General features: G+C 34.0%; 1 pseudogene; it reads left to right on the top strand.

Moving 5' to 3' along the window:
• Nucleotides 1–8,545: 8,545 nt before the first annotated feature.
• LOC112919035 (nuclear transport factor 2 pseudogene) lies at nucleotides 8,546–8,930 on the top strand (annotated as a pseudogene).
• The last annotated feature ends 16,049 nt before the right edge of the window (nucleotides 8,931–24,979 follow it).

Raw genomic sequence — 24,979 nt, forward strand, 5'->3', positions numbered from 1 at the left:
AATATGAGAAAATGATCAATATTCTGTAGTATTTAACTACCTGAGTAACAGTTCCAGCAAATATTTAAGGTGATCCCCTCATTTTACTTTTATTTTTTTTAAATTTTTTTTTATTTATTTATGATAGTCACACACAGAGAGAGAGAGAGGCAGAGACACAGGCAGAGGGAGAAGCAGGCTCCATGCACCGGGAGCCCGACGTGGGATTCTATCCCGGGTCTCCAGGATCGCGCCCTGGGCCAAAGGCAGGCGCTAAACCGCTGCGCCACCCAGGGATCCCCTGATCCCCTCATTTTAAAAGGTGAAAGATTTATACAATCTGAAGAGAAACCAGAGTACTGATATCATTTTAAATCTGTTGTTGAAGGATAACTTACATACACCTAAACTCATCAATTTTAAGTGTGCAATTTGATGAAATTTGACAAACCAGAAATAAAAAGGAATTTCCTCATCTTAAGTGAATAAATAAAAAAATCTACAGTTGGCATAATATTTTGAAGAAAAACCCTAAAGGACTTCCCACAGGTTTGGGAACAAGACAAGGGTATAGGTTCTTATCATTTCCAGTCAAAATTAAAGTGGTAGTGCTAGTGAATTTAATAATACAAGAAAAGAAAATATATACAGATTGGAAAAGATGACATAATTGTCTCTGTTTTCAGAGATAGCATTATCATATATGTAGAAAATCTGAAGGAATATACAAAGAAGCAAGTAGAATAAGTGGATTTGTTTGTAGAATACAAGATCAATAAGCAAAGTATCAATTGCACATCTATATGCCAGCAAATAATCATTAAAAGTGAAATTGAAACTTTATCATATACAATAGTACCAAGAAACATGATATACCCAGGGAAACATTAGCAAAATATATGCAAAATTTGCAAATGAAAACCTCAAATATTGCTGAGAAAAACAGGAGAAACTTAAGGAAATGTGATACACCATCTTCTTGGATTGGAAAACTCTATAGTGTTAAGATATCTGTCCTTTCCAAATTCATCCAAAGATTCACCCTCAATAAAAATGTCAGCAAGCTTTTTATGCAAAAGTTTACAAAACTATTCTAATATTAATCCGTAAGTATAACAGATCTCTAATAGCCCAAAATTTTGAAACAAGTTGAAGGATTTTTACTATTCAGAACTTCTTATGAAGCTCCAATATTCAAGAGGGTATAGCTTTGGCATAAGGAGACAATGGGACAGAATAGAAAGTCTAGAAATATGGCCAAATAATTTTTGACAAGGTGCCAAACTAAGCTAATGAAAGAAAGAAGAGTTATTTCAATAAATAGTTTAACTGAAGAACCATATGGAAAAATGCATTTGGACATGAAATTTATACTGCACAAATGAACTTTTTTTTTTAAAGATTTTATTTATTCATTCATGAGACACACACACACACACACACACACACACACACACACACACACAGAGGCAGAGACATAGGTAGAGGGAGAAGCAGGCTCCATGCAGGGAGCCCGATGTGGGACTTGATCCCAGGACTCCAGGATCACGCCCTGGGCTGAAGGCAGGCGCTAAACTGTTGAGCCACCCAAGTGTCCCCACAAATGAACTTGAATTAGAATTCATACTTCAATATAAAAGTACAAACTATAAAGCATATAGGAAAAAATCTTTCAATCCTTGCTATAGGAAAATATTTGTTAGACATGATTTAAAAAAAAAGAAAAATGTGGGATGCCCACGTGGCTCAGCTGGTTAAGTGTCTGATTCTTGGTTTCGGCTCAGGTCATGATCTCATGGCTTGTGAGATGGAGCCCCATGTCAGGCTCTGCACTCAGCAGGGAGTCTTAAGATTCTCTCTCCCTCTGTCCCCCCTATTCATGTGCACATGCACTCGCTCTCTCTAATAAATAATCTTTTTTTAAAAAATAAACAATCTTTTTATATTTCATCAAATATATAAACTTCTCTTTCTAAAAGCTAAAAAATGAAGACAAGGCAAAGATCTGCAGAAAATATTAACAACAGATATATCTGAAAAAGGAACTTGTATCTCGAATACATAAGGAATTACTTCAATAATTAGAAAACAACTTTTAACTATACACACAATTTATCTTTAGTAAATAGTTCACTAGAGAATATTCAATAAGCACATGAACAAATTCCTACCACCTTCAATCTTCCTGGGAAATAAAAATAAAATCCATACTCAGATCCCAAATTCCACCTTCTCAAAGGGGTAATTCTTAAAAGTGTCACAAAACCAAAAGTTGATATGGATGTGGAACAACTGGAACGTCAAAGAATGATGTTGGGATTGCAAAATGGTAAAATAGTTTGGAAAGCATTTAGGCGATTTCTTAAAAAGTTCAATATACTTCACCAAATGATCACATCCTTCTGGGTATTTACCCAAGAGAAAAGAAAGCTTATGTCTACACAAAGACTTCTACAAAAATGTTCACAGCCATTATATTTATAATATCCAAAATCTGAGAAGAACTGTATTCTCCATCAACTCATAAACAGGTAAACAGTAGTAAGTGGTTAGTAACCACAGAATGGAATTATAAATCAGCAGTGAGAAGGAACCGATTTCTGATACATGATAGAACATGGATGAACCTCAAAAACCCCATGCCAAATGAAGGAAGCAAGACAAATTACACCACATACTGTATGAATCTATTAACACAAAATTACCCAAAAGTCAATTCTGTAGAAACAAAAAGCAGGATTGTAGATATTTCAAAATAACCTTTAGTATTATGCCTTCATGTGACTATTTCTTTGACTTTTACATTAGTTACAAATACCACATGTACTTAATGTAAAACTTGCAAAAAAATGCAAATGTATTTCCCTTTGTGGAAAGAAACCATGATTAGCAATCAAACGTGTGTATTAGCATATGCAAACACACATATACAGTTACATAAATAATATATTTATACATATGTATGCTTATTTGAAAGTCTTTGATTTATCTTTTTTATTGACATTGTGTCTTGAAGATGTTTTCTGTAAGTACATATAGATTTAACAGTGATTGTAAAAGTTGTATAATATTCACAGTATGGACACACTTTAATTCATTTTGCAACTATTTTACCTTTCAAGCACTTAAAATAAAGTGGTTCCAGGTTTTAATCGAAGATGGGAGAGTGTTGTATTGCTGCTAAGAGTCTGGGCCCTACAGGGAGCATTTTTTTTTTCTTTTGCAATTGAATAAAGGAACACAGTATAACCAGAAACAACTTAAAACCCTCCTGGTCCAGTCTGGATCTGAGGGGGAACTCAGCTGGTGGCTCAGCTTACTAGGCCTTCTCTTTGGGACAGGTCGCCCCCATGCCCTGGGTCTGGGAGTCTTCCCACACTCCTACTGCCTTTCTGAAGTTAATTCTTAAAGAGAGAGGGCAGCCTGGAAGGGAGAGCCACAGCTGGGGCAAACAGGGAGCTGGGGCACAAGAGCTCCTATCTTAAGGAGCCCCCCTCCCAGTACATGTTTAAGCAGCTGTGTCAGATACAGTCCTAGAAGCAGAATTACTATGAAAAGGACATGTAAATCTAAAATTTGTGGTGTCAAACTTCATTCTAAAACACAGTAACATTTTAAATTTGATACTAGGGTAAAATATAAAAATTTATCTTATTATTTAATTTCCATTAAATGTTAAGCATATTTAATATACTTCCTGAAAAAAAAATCTACTTCCTGGTACTTTATACTTTTTAAATTTATTCTTTGATGTTTTCTACCAGTACTATTTGTTAAATAGGCTATCACTTAATTATTATTTGAAATACCAAAATTATTACATATTAAGCACATATAAATATGAATATTTTCATTTTACTTTCACTTACGTTTTATAAATTGTTACTGCATTGGTTCTTATTTGAATTATTTTATGTAAATCACTGTATATAAAATGTTTGTGCAAGCTTAATATTATATAATTATTGTAGTTATAAAAATTTTGCTCTAGGTAACAAAAGTGTCGCTTCATTTTCTTTAGTAAAAATCTGCCTATTCATAAAATTTCTCATCCACATCAATGTTAGAAGCAGATCAACAATTATAAGGAAAAAAGTTTTAATATTTTGAGATTTTGCTCAGAGATATGCTTAAATTATTTTAATTAGTATATAATTTACTCAAACATATATTTTAATAAGAAATAAAAAGAAAATTTCATTTTTTTGCTTTTGTTACTTTATGCTAGCTTCCCACCTTTTTGCTTTATGTGTTGTTATCAAATAACTGCATTTATAGAAATTAATCACTTTATATAAATTAAATACTTTTGATTGAAAAACAGCTATAAATTTTTGAAAAGTTTTAGCATATATTTGACATACACATGAAATAAAGAATATTGATGAAATTAACAAATGCATTTCCATCAACCTTGCTTGAGAAGTAAGAACATATCACCAATATGTAAATAATGATTTAAAAGTCAACTAACCTAGGCAGCCCGGGTGGCTCAGCGGCTTAACGCCGCCTTCAGTCCAGGGCCTGATCCTGGAGACCCAGGGTCGAGTCCCACCTCAGGCTCCCTGCATGGAGCCTGCTTCTCCCTTTGCCTGTGTCTCTGCCTCTCTGTCTCTCATGAATAAATAAATAAAAATCTTTAAAATAAAATAAAAGTCAACTAACCTCTTGTTAGAAGCCAAGCCAAGCCGCTTTCTGTGAGGCGATGTCATTGTGGGCTGTGAGAGGATGGCTGCCTTCTCAAAAGCAACAGTGGAGAACTACAACCAGAGTGAAAGAAAAAATAAAACCATCAACGTTGAATTCTGTATTTAGCAAGATTATCCTTCCAAACTGAGAACAAAATAAGATACATTCATATAAACAAACGAGACAATTTGTCTCTTGATAATCTAATTCACCTTGCTACTGGAAGTTTTTCTGGTTGAAGGTAAGTAACACGTGATAGAAACTGAGAACCAATGAAATAGATGGAAAGAATGCTAAGAGGAGGGCCAAGATGGCATCTTCCATTGGCAGCAGTTGATAACGGCAGTTGATTGGAATTTCAGCCTAGAAATTTATATAGCCTCACAACCACTGCATTCTGTTAATTAACGAGTCATGAAGTTGGCCCAGAATCCTGGGAAGAGCCATAAACTTCACTTACTGAAAGAAAAAAAGCATTAAAGAATATGCGGACATGTTTTAAACTGCCTGAGATAAAAATCCAATAGAGGAACTTAATATGAAAAATAAAAAAATGTTCAATAAACACAAAAGTATGCACAAAAATAAGACCAGAGAAACAAAAAGAGACAGGAAATGGAAAATGAAGGGCATTTAAAGTTGACACTTTAAGGCAAACTATATTAATAGTAATTAAATGTAAAAAGACCTAAACATTCCAATTAAAAGTGGAGCTTGTCAGTATGGAATATTACTCAGCGATTAGAAACGACAAATACCCACCATTTGCTTCAACGTGGATGGAAATGGAGGGTATTATGCTGAGTGAAGTAAGTCAATCGGAGAAGGACAAGCAGTGTATGGTCTCATTCATTTGGGGAATATAAATAATAGTGAAAGGGAAGATAAAGGAAGGGAGAAGAAAAGTTGGGAAATATCAGGAAGGGAGACAGAACATAAAGACTCCTAACTCGGGGAAACGAACTAGGGGTGGTGGAAGGGGGGAGGAGGGCGGGTGTTAGAGGGGAATGGGTGACGGGCACTGAGGTGGACACTTGACGGGATGAGCACTGGGTGTTTTTCTGTATGTTGGTAAATTGAACACCAATAAAAATTAATTAAAAAAAAATAAATAAACCCAAAAAAAAAAAAAAAAGAAAAAACAACAAAAATGAATTCCCAATTAAATGCTATTTACATGACAGACAACTTATATATAACAATAGGGTCAGGTATAAAATAATAGTATGAAAAAAGATATAACAAACAAAAGGAAGCATAAGAAACCTGGAATAGCTACACTGATGCTAGACAAAATAAACTTTAAGAAGGGATATTTTATTATAATTAAGAGATCCATTTAACAGGCATACTACAAACCTAAATATTTGGGTACCATATAAAAGAACTTCAAATACATAAAACAAAACCTGATGTTTTCATTTCTAGTTCTCTGTTACATTCTTAATTTTTTTTGATATATGAGACATTTTTAATTGCACAGATGATAACTATTATACAGTTATTTGGTATACCTATTTTTATCTGTTGTATCAGTTGGTTTTTAAAATTTTCTTAACTTTTTAAAAAGATTTTACTTTTGAGTAATCTCTATACCCAATGTGGGGCTCAAACTCAGAACCCTGAGATCAAGAGTCATACACTCTACCAACTCAGGCAGTCAAGCACCCTTCAGTTGGGTTTTGGTCACATATTTTTTCTCATAATTTTCCTAATCATTTTTACTTGTGTGTTAGAAATAACATACGAAAATTACAGAGATAATTCCAATTTAATTTTACTCCGCCTTTGCAACTAACAGCACAGCACAATCATTTCCAGAATATTTAATCTAATCAGAGACTCAAATAATTCAAAGTCAGGCTTTAGGACTTGGTTAGAATTGGTTGATTTCAGGTTCACTATAGCTTCCAAACCATAACCTTCAGGGTCCCACCCAAACCCTACAGAATTTATATCCACTCCATCTCCCACCACACAAGGAGACAATGATCAATGGCTCTTAAACTTTGTTCTCCCTACATCCTGGTGCACTTATTGGAAGTTAGTTTTGCTTAATGTCCAGTCTCTAAGTAAGTTCCCTGAACCTGCAGATCTCTCTCGATGAAAGCTACTTAAAATGCTGAGTTCACTTCTGTGGATTTTTACTCTTCAATATTTATTTGCCTTGTTAGTTTTCCAATCTCTCTCTCTTTCTCTCTCTGTTCCAATTTTTCAGGTTGTACTCAGGAGAGAGATGGTCTGACTTATCCAGTTTACCTTGATCAGAAGAGCTCCATAATACAAATGAGCACAATGTTCAAACTGTAGTTCTTCATATGCTGCTGACAGCTTGATCAGAAATGGTGATTTCTTTTATACAATTTCCTTGAATTCCTTCAGATTTTTGTTAAGCCCTAGCATATGATTTAGTTTCATTAATATGTGCTAAAATAGGAACCTATAACATACATGAATCTGTAAATATACCTTATTTACTTGATGCTTTTTCTACTAGGTAGTAGATCTATAATAGTAGTAGATTCATTGCTGGTGAAAATCACGTACTCTACAATAAATGGCTTATTTTTCTTAATTTTATATTAATGAATTTATGGATAAAAACTGTAGCATACCACAAAAAAAAAATACTGTGTTTATAAAGACGTCTGCTTCCAACAATGGCAGAATAGTCTTTTTCAGCATAACCATTCTGCTGAGGAAAGCTGGAAAAATTATCAAAGACATTTGTTTGAAGGCAGAATCCAAAGGGACAAGATCTGAAGAAGAGTTACCCAGATAGTAAGAACTGCTGTTTTTTGTTTTTTCCCATTCTTCTATTAGTTTCAGAGATAAGTGAGTTAAATTCTCATACTGTGATTATTTGTCTGCGTCTCCTAGTTCTGTCACTTCCTGCATTGTCAAGTGAAGCTATATTATTATCTCAATATAAGGTTTGGATGTTAGATCTTTCTCTTGGATTTAGCCTCTTATTATATTGAAATAAGCCTATTTTTTTCCTAGTATTACTTTCTTCTCTTAAATCTACCTTGTTCAATTTAAGAATTAAAGACCAATTTTTCAGGCAGCCCGGGTGGCTCAGTGGTTTAGCGCTGCCTTCGGCCCAGGGCCTGATCCTGGAGACCCAGGATCGAGTCCCACGTCGGGCTCCCTGTATGGAGCCTGTGTCTCTGTCTCTCTCTCTTTCTCTGTCTCTCGTGAATAAAATCTTAAAAAAAAAAACAAAAAACTTTTCTCTGCTTAACTGTCACATTGTACATTTTTTCCCATTCTTTTGCATAGCCATGCAGCTCACTTTTAAGATTATATGTATGTTTTTCTGACGATCTGTAACTTTTGAAATGGAGTATTTAGTCTGTTTATATTTATTTTAATACCTGTAGTTTTGGATTTGAATCTTCCATATTATCATTTCTTCTATTTATTCTTTAAGATATGCTGAGTACAAAACAACCACAAAGAAAACCAAAACCAAAAGAAGAACAAAAACAAAAAAACCTGTACAGTGTAAAATCTGATGGAGAAAAAAATTTACAGAACTAAAACCTTAAACTTGAAAAATTTGGTATGCCATCATAAAAAGTCAGAAAAGGTCCTCAATTCAGGAAATCATTTGAAGGACCATTAAACACACATCTTAGTAAAAAATTGTGTCACATTTTAATAGCAATGGGGATTTATATACATCCCTGTAATTATTTACAAGCTTGCTTGATTTAAAATAGATTTCTTTTCAATTTTCTGTCAGAAGTTATTTTAACTACAGTAAAATCAATATTTAAGATTCTTACTGCAACAGATCATGCTGGGCTGCCACTGCCACTGCAGACATCATGCAGGCTTGTCAGGTTTCAGTGAGGTCAGGTGATGCTCCAGAATGGGAAACAAGCCAATTTGGGAGCAAAATGGACCCAGCTTCATTCAACATTATAACCAGTTACTTAATAAATGATAGAATGCAACTAGGTGCCATTTATCTTGATGCATCATGCCTTAGGTGGGAAGGACAGTGATTCCAGGGGAAAGCTAACATTGTGGAGAAATTGTCTAGCCTTCTGTTCCAGAAAATCTAGCACAGCATCATGGCACACTATCAGCAGCCCATGCTAGATAGCTGCATCAATCACCAGGATTGTGAGTCAGCTCAAGGCCGATAAAGACCCCATAATGGGATTCCACCAGCTGTTACTAATTAAAGAACATCAAAGATGTTTGAGTTTGCACATGACACGTTCAGGCTTGCCCTGCACAACTTCAACTGACATCCTCTTCTCCCAGCCAGGTACTCACACTGCTTCCTCCCCCGTCCTCTTCCCTATACCATTCATACTCCTCCAGATGCTCCAAATATCATACACAAAGGAGCAGCCCTGTGGTGGGAGCAGGTGCAGTGTACTGCTATTACTGAGGTATTCTGCATGATGTCTGGATGCTAGGCTAGTTGCACCTGGACAGGAGAAGTTTGTGTTGTACCAGTGCATGCCTTGGAAAGACTTACATAAGAAGAGAAGGTTTTGTTTTGTTTTGTTTTGTTTTTTTAAATCAACAGACAAGTTGCTCCCAGTATCCCAAAGAAGTGAAGAAGAAAGCAGCTGACCCACCTCTCACATACTGATTTGTTGAGATGTTTCAATGCCTTATGATACAACAAAACCATGAAAATTTTCCTAACAAAATAAAATAAAATTCTCATAGAATAATAATACTAAATCAGCTTCATGAAAGTTAACTTATTTTCATTTAAAAATTTTTATGTCAGCAGACCAGATCCATTATTTTAACCACAATAATAATATGTTCAAGCTCACTCTTCATTGAAGCTCTAAAATAATTAACTTTACTAAGCCGCCTTTCATTTTAAAGCAATTCTGGAATGGGAACCCATTCATTTATACTATTCACTTTATTACATATTTTTAATATAATAAATTAAGCTATGTAAGAGTTATTGATTCTACAGAGGCAATGCTGAGTTTTGTTCTGATCTTGACAATAACATACAATTTAATTTTAAGTTAATTTCTATTTAAATATGGAGCTACTGGTATCAACACTCATCTAACAACAGATTTGGCTGCTTCCACACAGTAAGTTTTTTAGGTTTAGATTTTTTTTTACTCCAAAGGATAACCACCTTATAATTAATTTGTTTCATCCAGAGGCTTCAATGACATCACCATACTTTTAGAATAGTCAAGATATTTATCAAGATTATGAAAAGCAAAATAACTTTTATCTTTCATAACTTAAAAATATGGAATGCAAAAAATATGGAATGCAGAGAAGTAGAGATATACATACAAGGCATGTGAAATTACTTATATTTTATGTATCTGCTGTAAGTACCTTTTAGGTGAGGAGAGATATGAAAAGTTCAAATACTATACTAATACAAATACAGCTTTAAGAATAAGTTTATGACTTATCTGAGTGGTTTATTCAAAAGCCCTCAATACATATGAAAGAGAACCACAAAAGTAAAACAAATTAAAAAGCTAAGGTTTTAATATTTTAAAAATATATAAATGTATATTCCAGTTACTAACAGGGGTTCATGAGTCCAATGATAAATATGAATTATATGCTAGCATTCCAAGTAAGGCCCTGACCATTCTGCTGGTGTTATCTGTACCATCAGTGATTTCCTTATTGACCTAAAGAAGCTGCTAGTGCCATATCTTCTAGCAGAAAATGTGCGGTGTCAATAGAGTCTTTGAAAATACATGTGGACACAATTGAGTATTGGGATTTTGCAGGTCTCTGTATACGAAAAAGTAACTGGATTCCATGGAAGTGAAAGTATGGTCTAGTATCAAGAAACAAATGGTTAAAACAAAGTACAGAGAAGTAAAATGTAAGATTAAACTAATGGATGTATATTTATTCATTCATGATTTAATAAAGCTGCCAATCTGTGCTAGCCTTGATGGAAGAAAAAGCAATATATCTCCCACCAAAAGAAGTTGCAAAAATAGTACACAGAGTTCCTTTATCTTTATACAGCTTCCCCAAATATTATCATCTTATATAACTATAGTGCTATTGCACTATTGCCAGAATCTTAGAATTATCACTGGTACAGTACTACTGACTAATCTACAAAATTTGATCAAGTATCACCAAATGTCACATTAATGTCTTTTCACAACTCCAAGATCCGGTCGAGAATGGCACACAGCATTTAGCTGTCATGTCTTCCAACCTGGAGAAGTGTCATGGCCTTGACACTTTTGAAGAGAACTGGCCAATTATTTTGTTGAATGTCCCTCAATTTGAATTTGTGTGATGTTTCTTCATGACGAGTTACAGTTATACATATTTTGCCAAGAATGCTACAGAAGTAAAGAGTTCTTCTCATTACATCACGTCAAGGGGTTAGTTCATGATGTTGATATGTCTTGTTACTGATGATATTAACCTTGATGACTTGGTTAAGGAGGTATCTGTCAGGTTTCTCTACTGCCAAGTTACTATTTTCACCTTTGTAATTAAGATGTATCTTGAAGGGAGAATAATTATAACACTATGAAAAAATCTTCATGGGGAATTTGCAGTGTGTCATCAGTTCATATATGTTAAGTATGTAAAAGTATTATTCTATGTAGAAATTAGAGTGAAAGCATGATGAAGTAATAAATTTTACTGAAAATAGTAACTTTAAAGTAGAATTTCATTTTTCCTGTGAACAAAATATTTTCCTCTAGAGAGACTATTTATTGCTATTTCTTAGACTTTATTAGTACATCTGCAATAGCAAAGAGAAACAGCTGAGTAGATAAGTATAACAGAACACCACAAGACCTATAGCAAAGTATCTTTCCCCCAGAGTATGCTGATCAGGAAAACATCGCCACCAGATCTTAGTGAAATCAGTGCAGCAAAAAATAGAGTAAAGGCTGGCCCTCAAAGCCTTCTGTATATTGCAAGAAGATTCTGCTTAAATGGTAATCCTTTTGTTATTTTTCTTAAGATTTTATTTATTTATTCATGAGAGACACAGAGAGAAAGAGAGAGAGAGGCAGAGACACAGGCAGAGGGAGAAGCAGGCTCCATTCAGGGAGCTGGATGTGGGACTTGATCCGGGGTCTCCAGGATCACGTCCTGGGCTGAAGGTGGCACTAAACTGCTGAGCCACCCGGTCTGCCCCCTTTTATTATTTTGAACAAAAATAATCGCTCTTAAAACTTTCCATAACAAGTCTCTCTCTCCCTTCTTCTTCTTCTTCTTCTTCTTCTTCTTCTTCTTCTTCTTCTTCTTCTTCTTCTTCTTCTTCTTCTTCTTTTCTTCTTCCTCTTCCTCTTCTTCCTCTTCTTCCTCTTCTTCCTCTTCTTCCTCTTCTTCCTCTCCTTCCTCTCCTTCCTCTCCTTCCTCTCCTTCCTCTCCTTCTTCTTCTTCTTCTTCTTCTTTTCTCTCTCTCTCTCTCTCTCTCTCTCTCTCTCTCTCTCTCTCTCTCACACACACACACACACACGTATTACACACACACGCAAAGTTCCAATGAAGCATTATTTACAAAAACAGGTGGTAGATGGATTTGGTGAACAGGACCATATTTTGCTGATCCCTGCTTGGACCACTTGGAGCAGGATTTCTCCACCTTGGCACTGCTAATATTTGGGGCTGGATAATTTTTTGTCTTGGGGGAGCTGCCCTGTGCATTGTAGGATGTTGAACATTTCTGGCCTCTACATACTAGATGTCAATAGAGCTCCTTCACCTCAGTGATCACTCCAAATGCCTCCCCATCCTGCCAAATGTCCCCTGGGAAACAAAATCACTACCAGTTGAGAACCACTGCTCTCGTTTCCTGGCTGGAAAAAGCAGACTTACTCAATTTATTTCATTGTTCTTTGTTGTTATTGTTGTTTTTTTCTCAGGACTGGCTGGTATTTATTTTTTGGGTTTTTTTTTTAAAGGTTAATTTTATTTCTTTACTACTTTCCATGGATTTTCATGGGAAAATACCTTAGAATGACAAGAATTTTACAACAGTTTCTCACGTAAGTCCAGAAGTTGTTTCCTATTACCTCTTTTTTTTTTTTTAAAGATTTTATTTATTTATTCATGAGAGACACAGGGGAAAAGCAGAGACATTGGCAGAGGGAGAAGCAGGCTCCTTGCATCCTGGAACTCCAGGATCATGCCCTGAGTCAAAGGCAGACGCTCAACCACTGAGTCACCCAGGCATCCCAGGCTGGCATTTCTGAATTGAGAACTTCTCTTATACTCAGGTTGGGATATACAGAAGGAAAAAAAAATCTCCAGGGACTCAACTCTGACTCCTTTCTGGAATACTAAGGGCCCTAGCGGTACTGGCCTTCTTTTCTCTACCTTTCATAGTCTTTTGCTGTTTGTTTCATTTATCTTATCCAAGTTTTAGGAATAAGAAACACAAGGACTAGAGTGAAGTATTTTATACTCCCAGATATGTATTCATAAAAGATGACTCTTATCTGAGGATATGTTGTATCATGCTTAAAAAGCAGTTAAAAATTCAGTAGCCAAGTATAATGAATTATGAAATCAACTCCTGGCTCTGTATTAAAGGGATATGAAACCCTGTGCAGGATACATAGGCTCTGCTACTCAGTTTTTTCAGATATAAAATTATAGGTATTAATATCCAACTCATAGTTGCATGTAATATCATCTCATTTAACTCATAAGGCTAAATGAGTTACTACATATAAATAATAGGGACCAGTGTTCGTTAATACTAAATACTATATATTACATATCACTAGTGTCTTTTTTTAATTATAATTATCTGGAAAAGTACTGACAAGTAACTTTACAAACATCATGCTAATGATTATTAACGCTCCATACTCATAGCCAACCATCCCAAAGTGAAAACAAGAATCATCAAGAAACAAATTTTTCAAAACTGGAAGAGAAGCACTTGGATCTGGACTAATTTAATGCATTATTTTAAAAGGGTTGAAAAGTGGGGCATTTGATACCCTAAGGTATTTCAAATCATGGATTTAAATACCAGAACTACAAGGGCCCCATTATAGTATTTTCCTTTAAGTAATTGTTCTCCCCTCTAAAAGACATAACAGAGAAAGGACTAGTGTTTCATTAAGGCGGTACCTACTCTCATTCTCTCTAGAACAACATTCGCCTCCTGTGCAAGGGCACATATTAATCTCTCTTCACGGAAGGATTTTCACCCCCTGTCAACCTGTAGAGGAGAGGTTCTTTCCATCCTTCAAAATTCATCATATGTCATCTAAGGTTATAAAGCTAAACACTAGAAAAAAGAAACCCACATACAATTTACACAGCCGAAGAGAGAAAACAAAGAAAACATTTAATTAAAAAAAAAAACACATAAAAGAACTAAGACCAAATACCTGTATATCAGTAAGTGGAAATGGGATGAAAATTCACATATTAAAAGTAACAAGTTGAACAGATAAAAGTAACACTAGCAAATATATGCTGTATCTAATGTGTGTATCTAAAATGATTTAAAAGCAAAAGTATGAACCAAGCTGTGCCATGATATTAATGCTAGACATTACAGAATTCTTAAAGAAGAAAACAAAGGGCATGTTATAAAAAACACTATTCATAGTGATTAAAAAATTGTGATTTTTAAAAAAGATTTTATTCATTTATTCATGAGAGACACACACAGAGAGAGAGGCAGAGACACAGGCAGAGGGAGAAGCAGGCTCCACGCAGGGAACCCGATGCGGGACTCGACCCCGGGCCTCCAGGATCACACCCTGGGCCGAAGGCAGAACTAAACCGCTGAGCCCCTGGGGCTGCCCAAAAATTGTGATTAATATTTAGCTACTGAACCTAACAAAATGTTGAAAATGTAAAATATAGACTTTAATAACAAAATTAAGGGAAATGATGAATGAGAAACCGATTTTAACCTACCATGAATAGCTAATAAGTCACATAATTTTCTTGAGTAGTTTACCATATAATCTAACAAGAAAAAATGTAGTAATAGGATTTGTATTGTCTTATTTTGAATTTCTCCAGAAGCAAGTCTTGAGACAAGAATTCCTGTGAAATGTATTTTTTAGGGAAGACAAGGAAGATAAGTAGTGAAGAGAAAAGGTGTATAGTGAAAGGCAAGCATCCCATAAAGGGTGCACAATTAAACTACCTTCACAGATTAATCACACAGAAAAACTCCAGGAAATGGTATAAAATATGACCACATTTTCCCATCCAATGGAGGGAGGCAGGTAGGGTATTCTTTTTAAAAAAGATTTTATTTATTTATTTGACAGAGAGATAGAGAGAGCCAGAGAGCACAAGCAGGGGGAATGGCAGATGGAGAGAGAGAGAGGCAGGCCCCCCACCAAACACAGAGCCCAATAGGGGGCTCAATCCTGGGATCCCAGGACCATGAGCCAAGCCAAAGGCAGGTGCTTAACCTACTGAGACACCCAGGTGCCCCAGGCAGCTAGGGTATTTATATCCTGTATCTCTTCAGTTGAGAGTTGTGGGGCATGTGTTAAATCAGAGCTTCTGGACTACTCATTGGAATAGAACAGGTTTCTAAAATTTCAGAAAAACTTTGTGTCAGAGGGATACGGACACTTGCAACTGGAAGTTCAAAGATGCACAATGAAAACTGTAAGGTCTGAGAGATATGAGCAGGGTACTATAGGATAAGGCAACCGCTAAAACTAAGCGTACGTTAGATCACAAAGGAAATTACAATGCATTTAAGAACGGGAAAAAAAGCCGAATTTTCTGACTACAGTAGTGTAATACTTAAAATTAAGGAGGAAATAAAATCTAAAACTATGTCGAGAAATTTAAAAATTAGAGAAAAAACACTATTATAAACCTGTTAGATTAAAGGTGAACTTCAAATCAAAACTACGCAATACAGAAACAATAATGATAAAGGACGTGTTTTAAAGACAAATAATGCTAAAGCTAATCTTAGTAAAAAAAAAAACAACAATCGAGAGCCTTAAACTCATATACTCCTAAATAAGGAATAGTATTTTTTTAAATTGTTACATTTTCAATGTTAGAAGTTTTGGGGAAAAAGCTAACATATACACATGGAAATAACAAAGTCTTAAAAGTTTAAAATTTTAAAGTCTTAAATCAGTAGTATTATTAAAACTCCAAAACCAGTTAGTTTATATATTTTTAGTTTTTTTTTTTTAAAGATTTTACTTCTTTATTTGAGAGAGACAGAGAGGGAGGGAGCAGAAGCAGGGGGAGGGGCAGAGGGAAGAAACAAGCAGATTCCATGTTGAGCAGGGAGCCCGACTTGGGGCTCCATCTCAGGACCCAGAGATCATGACCTAAGCTGAAGGCAGATGCTTAACCAACTGAGCCACCCAGGTGCCCCAGTTTATATATTTTTAAATGATAAAATGGTACTAGATTAATATATGAAAAAAAGGTAAATTGCTATAATAGCAAAATTAAAAATGAGTAAAGAAAGGGGTATTTTGGGTGGTTCTGTAGTTGAGCATCTGCCTTCAACTCAGGGCATGATGCTAAGGTCCTCGGATCAAGTTCCCCTGCAGGGAGCCTGCTTCTCCCTCTGCCTATGTCTCTGTCTCTCATGAATAAATAAATAAAATCTTTTTTAAAAATGAGTAAAAGAGGATCCCTGGGTGGCTCAGCGGTTTAGTGCCTGCCTTTGGCCCAGGGCGTGATCTTGGAGTCCTGGGATGGAGTCCCACATCAGGCTCCATGCATGGAGCCTGCTTCTCCCTCTGCCTGTGTCTCTGCCTCTCTCTCTGTGTCTCTCATGAATAAATAAATAAAACCTTTAAAAAAATAAAATAAATAAATATAAATAAAAGTGAGTAAAGGAAAAAAATTAACAGATATGTTACGAAGTTCTTTAAAACAATTTGTGTAAAGTTCTCTGAAAACTAGGATTAAATGTATCATAGAAATAACATAAAGTATCAAAATTAGCCCCAAAAGAAATAGAAAATCTAAGCAAGTCAGTAATTTGATGTAAATTAATTCTAAAATACTTGATTAAAAACCTTACTAAAAACTGAAGTCCAGATGGTTTCATAGTAAGTAATTTTAAACCAAGAATTTAATTCCAATGCAATGTAAAATTTTCAGGTGATGTTTAAAAATATTTTCTGATTATTAGAAAAATACTGATAACAAAATTAAAATGAGTATAATTTATTAATATCAATACTCGGGTAAGAAATCATGTGTTAAAAAGAGAAGACACTGGTATTTTAAAATAATTATATAACTTTAGACTAGAGTCTCTAATATCTGGGAAAGTATCTGCCACATTTTAGGCACACAATAAGTATTATGGCATGAATGAATAATGACAGGAATACAAGAGTGGTTCAAAATTGGCAATTCTAATAAATATATATAATGTAATATATGTATTATATTGTATATATTGTATATATATGTAATATGTGTAGATATACTGTATATATGTATATATGCATACATATATATGTATATATAATATAGATGTATGTGTGTATATGTATATAATGTAATACATGTATATCTACATAAATAACATACATAGTGTAATACATATATAATACATGTATAATTTAAGTAGATCAGAGAAAAAATGAATGATTAACATGTTGCATTAAAAACACACAGAATAATAGTACCGATTTTTTAATTAAAATATAATTGACATATAACATTGTATAAATTTAAGGTGTACAATGTGTTGACTCGATACATTTATATATTTGCAATATGATTACCACTATAGAGTTAGCTAATACCTCTATAACATCACATAATTACCATTTCTTTTTTGTGGTGAGAACAATTAAGATCTAGTCTCTAAGCAATTTTGAAGTTATAACACAGTGGTGTTATCCATAGTCACTATACTGTGCATTAGATCTCCAGGACTTCTTTATATTGTTTAAGGGTATAAACTTAGACAAGTAGTAAATGTGTCCTGCAGTCTTGATTTTTAAAAATTGTCTATATTGAAAATCAAGGAAAGTATCACGCTTAATGAAAAAACACTACATATATGCTCACAAGTAGTTTTTAAAAAGACTGTTTTTCCACACCATGTGCCAAAAAACACTAGGATAATTCTATAAAAATTTAGAAAAGCTAAAGAACCCTGAAAGCAACATTATTATTTAAACTGTTCTAAAATTCCAAGTGCTTTCAAATGTAAGCAGCATGCATTTGTGTATGTGCATTGTATGTGTAAAAAGACAAGATATTAAATAGGAAAAAAGGTGCAAAATTTATGATCAGGTAGCTAAGAAAATAAAAATGACTAAAAATATAAAAGATGTTTAACTTAAAGAAATGCAAACAACATTTTTTCAACCATAAAATTATGAAAGTTAAGTAAAACTATGACTTGGCACATGATATGGAAAAAGAGTCTATTTTAAAACTACCTGTGAGCATCTAAATAAGTTTAACATTTTTGGAGGCTATTTTTTTCAATGCCCAAGAAAATTTAAGCTTCAGAAACTCCTTGACCTTGCAATTTTTGCTGAGGAATCACTCCACAGTCCTATTCAAAAACTATGACGAGAACTAATTTCAGTATCATTTAAAATTTTGTACTGATTTTAACAGCAAAAATCAACTTACAAGTCCAACACCTTAAGAATGATTAAAAGCTCATGTGCACCCATTTAATGAAACAGAGTAAAACTTAAAAAAAAAAAAAGATTCAGGGAGCATTACACATGCTACTATTATAGTAATGTTCTCCATTACAAGTATAGACAGAAAATGTTAATATCTTTTAGGAAAGGAGCTAAGAATTCTTATAGTGAGGCATAAGAGAAAAGCTTAATGTTTATAATTTCACATGCTTTTTATCCTGTGCATGTAACATATGTTTATGCTTATATATATTTTATACCCATCTATAGAGTCTATATATCGAGGTTTGAAAAGAGTTTCCTATGACATATTACTAGGAAAAGATTAACTGCACATTCCATTTAGAAAAATGTATATCACTTGGTGTTGAAAATAAATATTACACATCCTCCTCAGGATTTACTATATATATATATGTATATATATGTATATATATATATATATATACATATATATGTAATCAGGTTGCTACAATACAAGCAATCTCAAATTATTCAACTCTAGAAAAAGAAGGGAGTGGAAACCACATTTGTGTTTTGATGATAGAAAAGTAGTTATCTATAACAAGAGACACTTATTTTATTTTTTTTGTTTTTATTTAAATTCCAGTTAGTTAACATACAGTGTAATATTAGTTTCAGGTGTACAACATAGTGATTGAATGCCTCCATATAACACTCAGTGCTTATCAATGAGCTACTTATTTTATTTTTTATTTCTAAAGATTTTATTTATTTATTTATGTATGTATGTATGTATTTATTTATTTATTTGAAAGAAAGAGAGAGAGAGAGGGAGAGAGAAAATGCAAGTGGATTAGTGGTAGAAGGAGAGGGGAAAGGGAGAGGGTGAGAATCTCAAGCCAACTCCAGGCTGAGCATGAGCTCAAGTAGAACTGAGTTTCATGACCCCCGAAATCATGAACTCAGCTGAAACCAAGAGTCTGACACTCAACTGACTGAACCACCCAAGTGCCCCAATAGATACGGATCTTAAACTTCAGAGCTTGACTTTTTAGAAGTGTGCAGCATGATCTTCTATTTTTTTTATTTTTTAAAAGATTTTATTTATTTATTCATGAAAGACATATATATAGAGGGGGGGGGGCAGAGAGAGAGGCAGAGACACAGGCAGAGGGAGAAGCAGGCTCCATGCAGGGAGCCCGACGTGGGACTCGATTCCCGGACTCCAGAATCACACCCTGGGCCAAAGGCAGGCACTAAATCCCTGAGCCACCCAGGGATCCCAAGGTCTTCTAAAAATATGTACGCCAGTGGCTTTTTAAGATGCTCTGGCAAAATGGGCAAATCCACTGTAAATGTATTACAGTTTTTTTGGAAGATTATCCAGATTCATTTGAGAAACAAAATTTCTCAGTGATAGCTATAAATGAGCGCCGATGTTAGTACAAAAGATTCAGGGATTTTTGATTGTGCCTTTGCAGAAATAACTTGGAGTAGGAAAACTGTGGACTTTATTCATGTTTCAGATTTATTTTTCCATTCTCTAATCTTATTAATGCATTAGTAATCCAAATATTAGAAAGAGTGCACAATATAATGAATAAATCACAATTTATTTTTTTAAATGTATATAATTTAATTCATTTCTATATTATAGTTATTGTCTGCTTTTAAAATATTGTTGAGTAGTCTTATCTAGCTATAGCTAAAAAAAATAACTTGGGAATCTGTTCCTGGACCAAACACCCAAAATAGATATTTTCCATTAGAATAAAGAACAAAGCAAGAGAGATGTAGAACTGAGTGAGACCTTAAAGGGGAATGTAAAGCTACATCCCAGCAGATACATAAATAGTTGTTCTGGCTACACCCTAGAACATAGAGTTCTAAGTAAACAACAGATACCTAAAATGTAGGACAAAATTAACATAATTATAGTAAAATGTATACAATGGATAAACTAGAAATATAAAAAGAAATACATTTCTAATACCCTACAAAACAAAATACTTGTTAGATAGTATTATGGTATTTTGTCTCCTACAAGTATTTCTATTCAGTAAATTTAAGAGGTTGATTTGAAGCTGATTCTGCTCTCCCACGTTCAATGCAAATAGCCTTGAGCAGTTGAAATGGTAAGTAATACTAAGACATCAGCATATTTTGATGAGTCTTCCAATTAGAGAATAATTTTAGCTACAGATAAAACCATTTTACGATTTTGTCAATCTTTTTTGCTATCACTTGATTAAAATGCTATCATGAATCTTAAAATATCAAAACTTTAGAAATTAACACATTCTAGAAATGCAAAATACATGAGGCTCAAAATTATATTCTATGATAAACATGTATCCATATTTTTAATATTCACAAGGCTGAAAAATAATCTAAAATAAGTTAAGCATATTTTTCAATCAAATTTCTTGCTCAAATGGTCATTTGAGGCACATGTCTTTTAGGGGCAGCTGTACTATTAAAATTATGTTTGATCAGGGGCAAACTGGGTAGCTCAGTTGGTTAAGCATCTGACTTCAACTCAGATCATGATCTCGGGGGTCCTGGGACAGAGCTCCACATGGGGCTCTACACTAAGTGGGGAGTCTGCTTATCCCTCTTCTGCCCGCCCCTCCCTCTGCTTGTGCTCTCTCTCAAATAAATAAAAAAATAAAATCTTTAAAGAAAACTATGTCTAAATGTAAGAATATATTTAAAGCATTTTTCTTATAATGTTGACTGTATATCAAAGATGAAAAAATTCTAAAAATCTGGTCAATTATCATTTATTAAATTCCATGAAAACACTCTAAATGTTTTTCAATGGATTTTAAAAAGCATGGTACATGCTGGCTAATTCATAGTGGCTTATTCAATGCATATTTGTTCAACAAAGGATTGAATTACATATATTTGCCAATTACATTCATATCCCATTGGCCTTAATTATGTGAAAAAAATAGTAAAAGAATTTGCTATACTTTTAATCAAATAAGATCAAAATATAAATGGATTTCCTATTATCCTCAAACCAATATGTAAATTACAGCACAGTGAGGAACTCAAGATGGGTGTTAAAAATCTTTGCACAGTACAACACATATGGGCAAAGAAAAGACATTTATTTATTGGATGAATGAATAAATGAAACCTGAATCATGAGTCAGAAAAAAATAGCCAAAGAGTTTTGTACCTCAACAGTTGAGGAAGTCAATATAATGTGATAAATTTAATAGCAAGTAAATCAAATGTGCTATGGGAGCACCTATGGAAATGTTCAAATGAGAGCTGAGGTTCAGGAAAACCTGCCAGAGGAATATTAGCATGAGCTAAATTTTGGTGCATAAAATTTTAAACACCCTGAGAAAAGAGAACAGTGCATTTGAGAAATTACCTTTCTTTGCCATGGTTGTGGCAGATAATAATCATCATGGAGAAGCTAATTAAAAACAAAAACCAAAACCTGAAAAAAGATCCATTAGAAATGGCAGTATGGAGAACATGGGTAAACTCAGTGTCTGCTGGTGTACGAGTCTGTGTGTTTAAGTAACTATAACTTAGGGATCCCTGGGTGGCTCAGCGGTTGAGCATCTGCCTTCAGCCCAGGGCGTGATCCTGGAGTCCCGGGATGAGGTCCCACGTCAGGCTCCTTGCATGGAGCCTGCTTCTTCCTCTGCCTGTGTCTCTGCCTCCCTCTCTCTCTCTGTGTCTCTCATGAATAAATAAATAAAATCTTAATTAATAAATAAATAAATTAGACTTAATTGTGTTAAAACTATATATTTATTTAGGGAGAACTGATACCTTTAATAATGGTCAGTCTTCTAATCTAGGACATGATATATCTTTTCATTTGCTCAGATCTTCTTTGATTTATTTCATCATCAGAGTTTAGCAGTTTCCTGCATACCAATCCTACTCAGATATTTTTAGTTATACAGAGTACCCCTTACTCATCTGTAATGATATTTACTGTTTCATTCCTAATATTAGTAAATTTTGTCCTCTCCATTTTATGGTTAAAAACTTTATTGATTTCTTCAATGAACCAGCAATTGATTTCACTGCTTTTTTCTTACTGTTTCATATTTTCAATTTAATTGATTTCTGCTCTTATCTTTACTATCCCCTTATGTCTGCTTGTTTTCGATTTATTTTGTTCTTTTCTAGATATTTGAAGTAGGTATGTGGATTTTTATTTAAGGCTTTCCCTCTTTTGTAATGCAAATATTTAGTGCTATAAGTTTTAGGCTCAGTATTACTTTAGCTGTGTCCCAGAAATTTTGATATCTTGCATTTTCATTTTCATTCAGTCTGATCTATTTTTTACCTCTTTTGAGACTTCCTCTTTGACCCATAAAATGTTTAGAAGCATGCCATCTAATTTGTGTTTGAGATTTTTGTTTCTATTACTGATTTCTAGTTTGTTTCCTTTATAGTCAAAGAACATACTTTATATGATTTTAATCCATTAACATTTTTTGAGATTAGTTATATGGTCCAGGATATGGCCTGTCATGGTGTATGTTCCTTGTGGACTTGGGGGAAAAATGTGTATTCTGCTGTTCCCTGGAGTGTCCTAAAAATGTCAATTATATTCTGTTTGAGGATATTTTTCAATGAAATAGACCTGAGGCATGCAATTCAGTAGGAATCCTGGCAATGTAGATCGAGTTAAGGCTTACCAAAATAAATAAATAAATACATACATACATACATACATACATAAATAAATAGTTAGTTATTTTGTGTGCGGTGTTTTGTTTTATAATTCAAAGTCTGATATATAGTTTATGACAGGAAGAGAATTTACCACGATTGTAATAGTGAGGCTCTAGCTTAAAATATCTAAACCTATATATACATTATTTCATTGCTTCTATATCCTATTATGACTTCTGCATTAACATAGCCTTTTGAGGACATCAAACAAGAGGCAACACTGAAGTTGCACAGGATAATAAAATCATTTTTCCATGAGGTTTTTGTACTATTAGAGTGGATACTGTCAATGGAGACTAGGAAAATCATAAGGGTATTCATCTTTGTCTCCACTTAGTGGCTAGTACTGTCTCCCTCCCAAAAGTGGATTTATACTAATTTTGTCTATAGCCAAGAATGGCTAATTTAGCATATCAAAGTAAATGAAATTATACCCAGGTTGCTCATAATAATCAACACACAGGAAAAATTAACTAAGCTAGTATTAAATGAATGTGAAGATAAGAAATACTGAAGAAAAATTTAATACCTTCTGAGTCTTCAGTAACTTGGATAGGATGAAAACAATTTTAAACTTAAGCAAAATATTACATTTTAAGAAAAATATTAAACAAAAAGTATCATTATAGCTTAGTCATAAATATATCTAGTAGCTTTCTTTGGCTTCTGTAGTTGTCAATGCAGCCAGCAGAAGTTGAAGGATTTGAGGACTGCATCCCATTGTCATGCCTCTTTCCATCCAAATATGAGCTTAATTATAAAACTCCTCACGAAGTACTATAAAATACACTGAAGTTTTATTTGGGCCAAGGCGGGCCTATAAAACAGATAACTCTGTAATAACTGTTTGCACATTCGTAGTATTGTTTATTAATATATGTAGTTGCAATCAGCCATCACTGAAGAAGCTTTATTGAAATAAATTTGCAGTAATATACAAACTAAAGGATAGTACATAAGCCTTCTTAATTAGAGTTTATGCGGTCAATAAAGTACATAGGAACACAACAGCACATTTCATTTTTTTCCCTAGGAAATCAATATCCACAATAGAAAATAAATGTCAAATTGAAGCCCTGAATTTTGTGATCATGAGGTATATTGAAAATAGCTCTGGGCTGGGGCTCAAGGCACTAGGGTGCTAATCCAATTTAGTCACTATCATTGACTTTGAAAATGTAACACCTTTTTAGAGACTTAGTTTCTCTTCCTAATTTAATTCATGGTCCTGTTACTAAAGTGTCACTGAATGCACATTTCTAAGAGAGGACCATAGGACTCAACGAGTAGGAACAGATTCACCATAATTATTGCCTGTAATCTTTCAAAGTCCTAGATCTATCTAACAACTTGTGGGATTTTGTTACTGCTGCTAAACTCAATAGTAGAACCATACATGAGCATGGTCAGCATTTAAGAATCCTCATTACCTTGTTAGTGTCACAGGGTAAGAATAAAGAATTTCTGTGAACCTAAAGCCAAATATGTTTTAATATTTCATAAATATGGAATTAAGCACAACACTAGGCTATTGTTTCTGCCCATATACTCACTTTGACTATCCCATTTCCTTGAACATAACCTTCTGTGATATTATTATTATTTTGGACTTACTCTTCTTTGTTACTTGGATTCCTTACCCCTATCCAAGTGATAAACTTCTATTTATCTTTAGTACACAAATCAAAAATTCTAGGTTGATATCAAGATATCCGAGTAACTGAAAGCTTTGCTAATCTTCCTATTTGCCCAACAAAAGGAGTGTTTGAAACTAATAATAAAAAGAGAACATATTCTAAAACCAGATGTATTTTATATGGCCTCCTATAATAACAGAGATAATGAAGACAAAAATATATTAACAGCTGATTTGATATTAACCATCCCAAGACATCCCAAGGCATAATTTGGACAACAATATTAACCAAGAATACTGTTAAGCTTTTTAAATATCAGCATATGCCCCATGTTAATAAATAATTTCTTAATTGGCCTCAGTGATTGAGAAAGAGCCAGATTCAATCAAT

Source organism: Vulpes vulpes, chromosome X (assembly GCF_048418805.1).
Source record: "Vulpes vulpes isolate BD-2025 chromosome X, VulVul3, whole genome shotgun sequence".
In the NCBI taxonomy this organism is placed as follows: Eukaryota; Metazoa; Chordata; class Mammalia; order Carnivora; family Canidae; genus Vulpes; species Vulpes vulpes.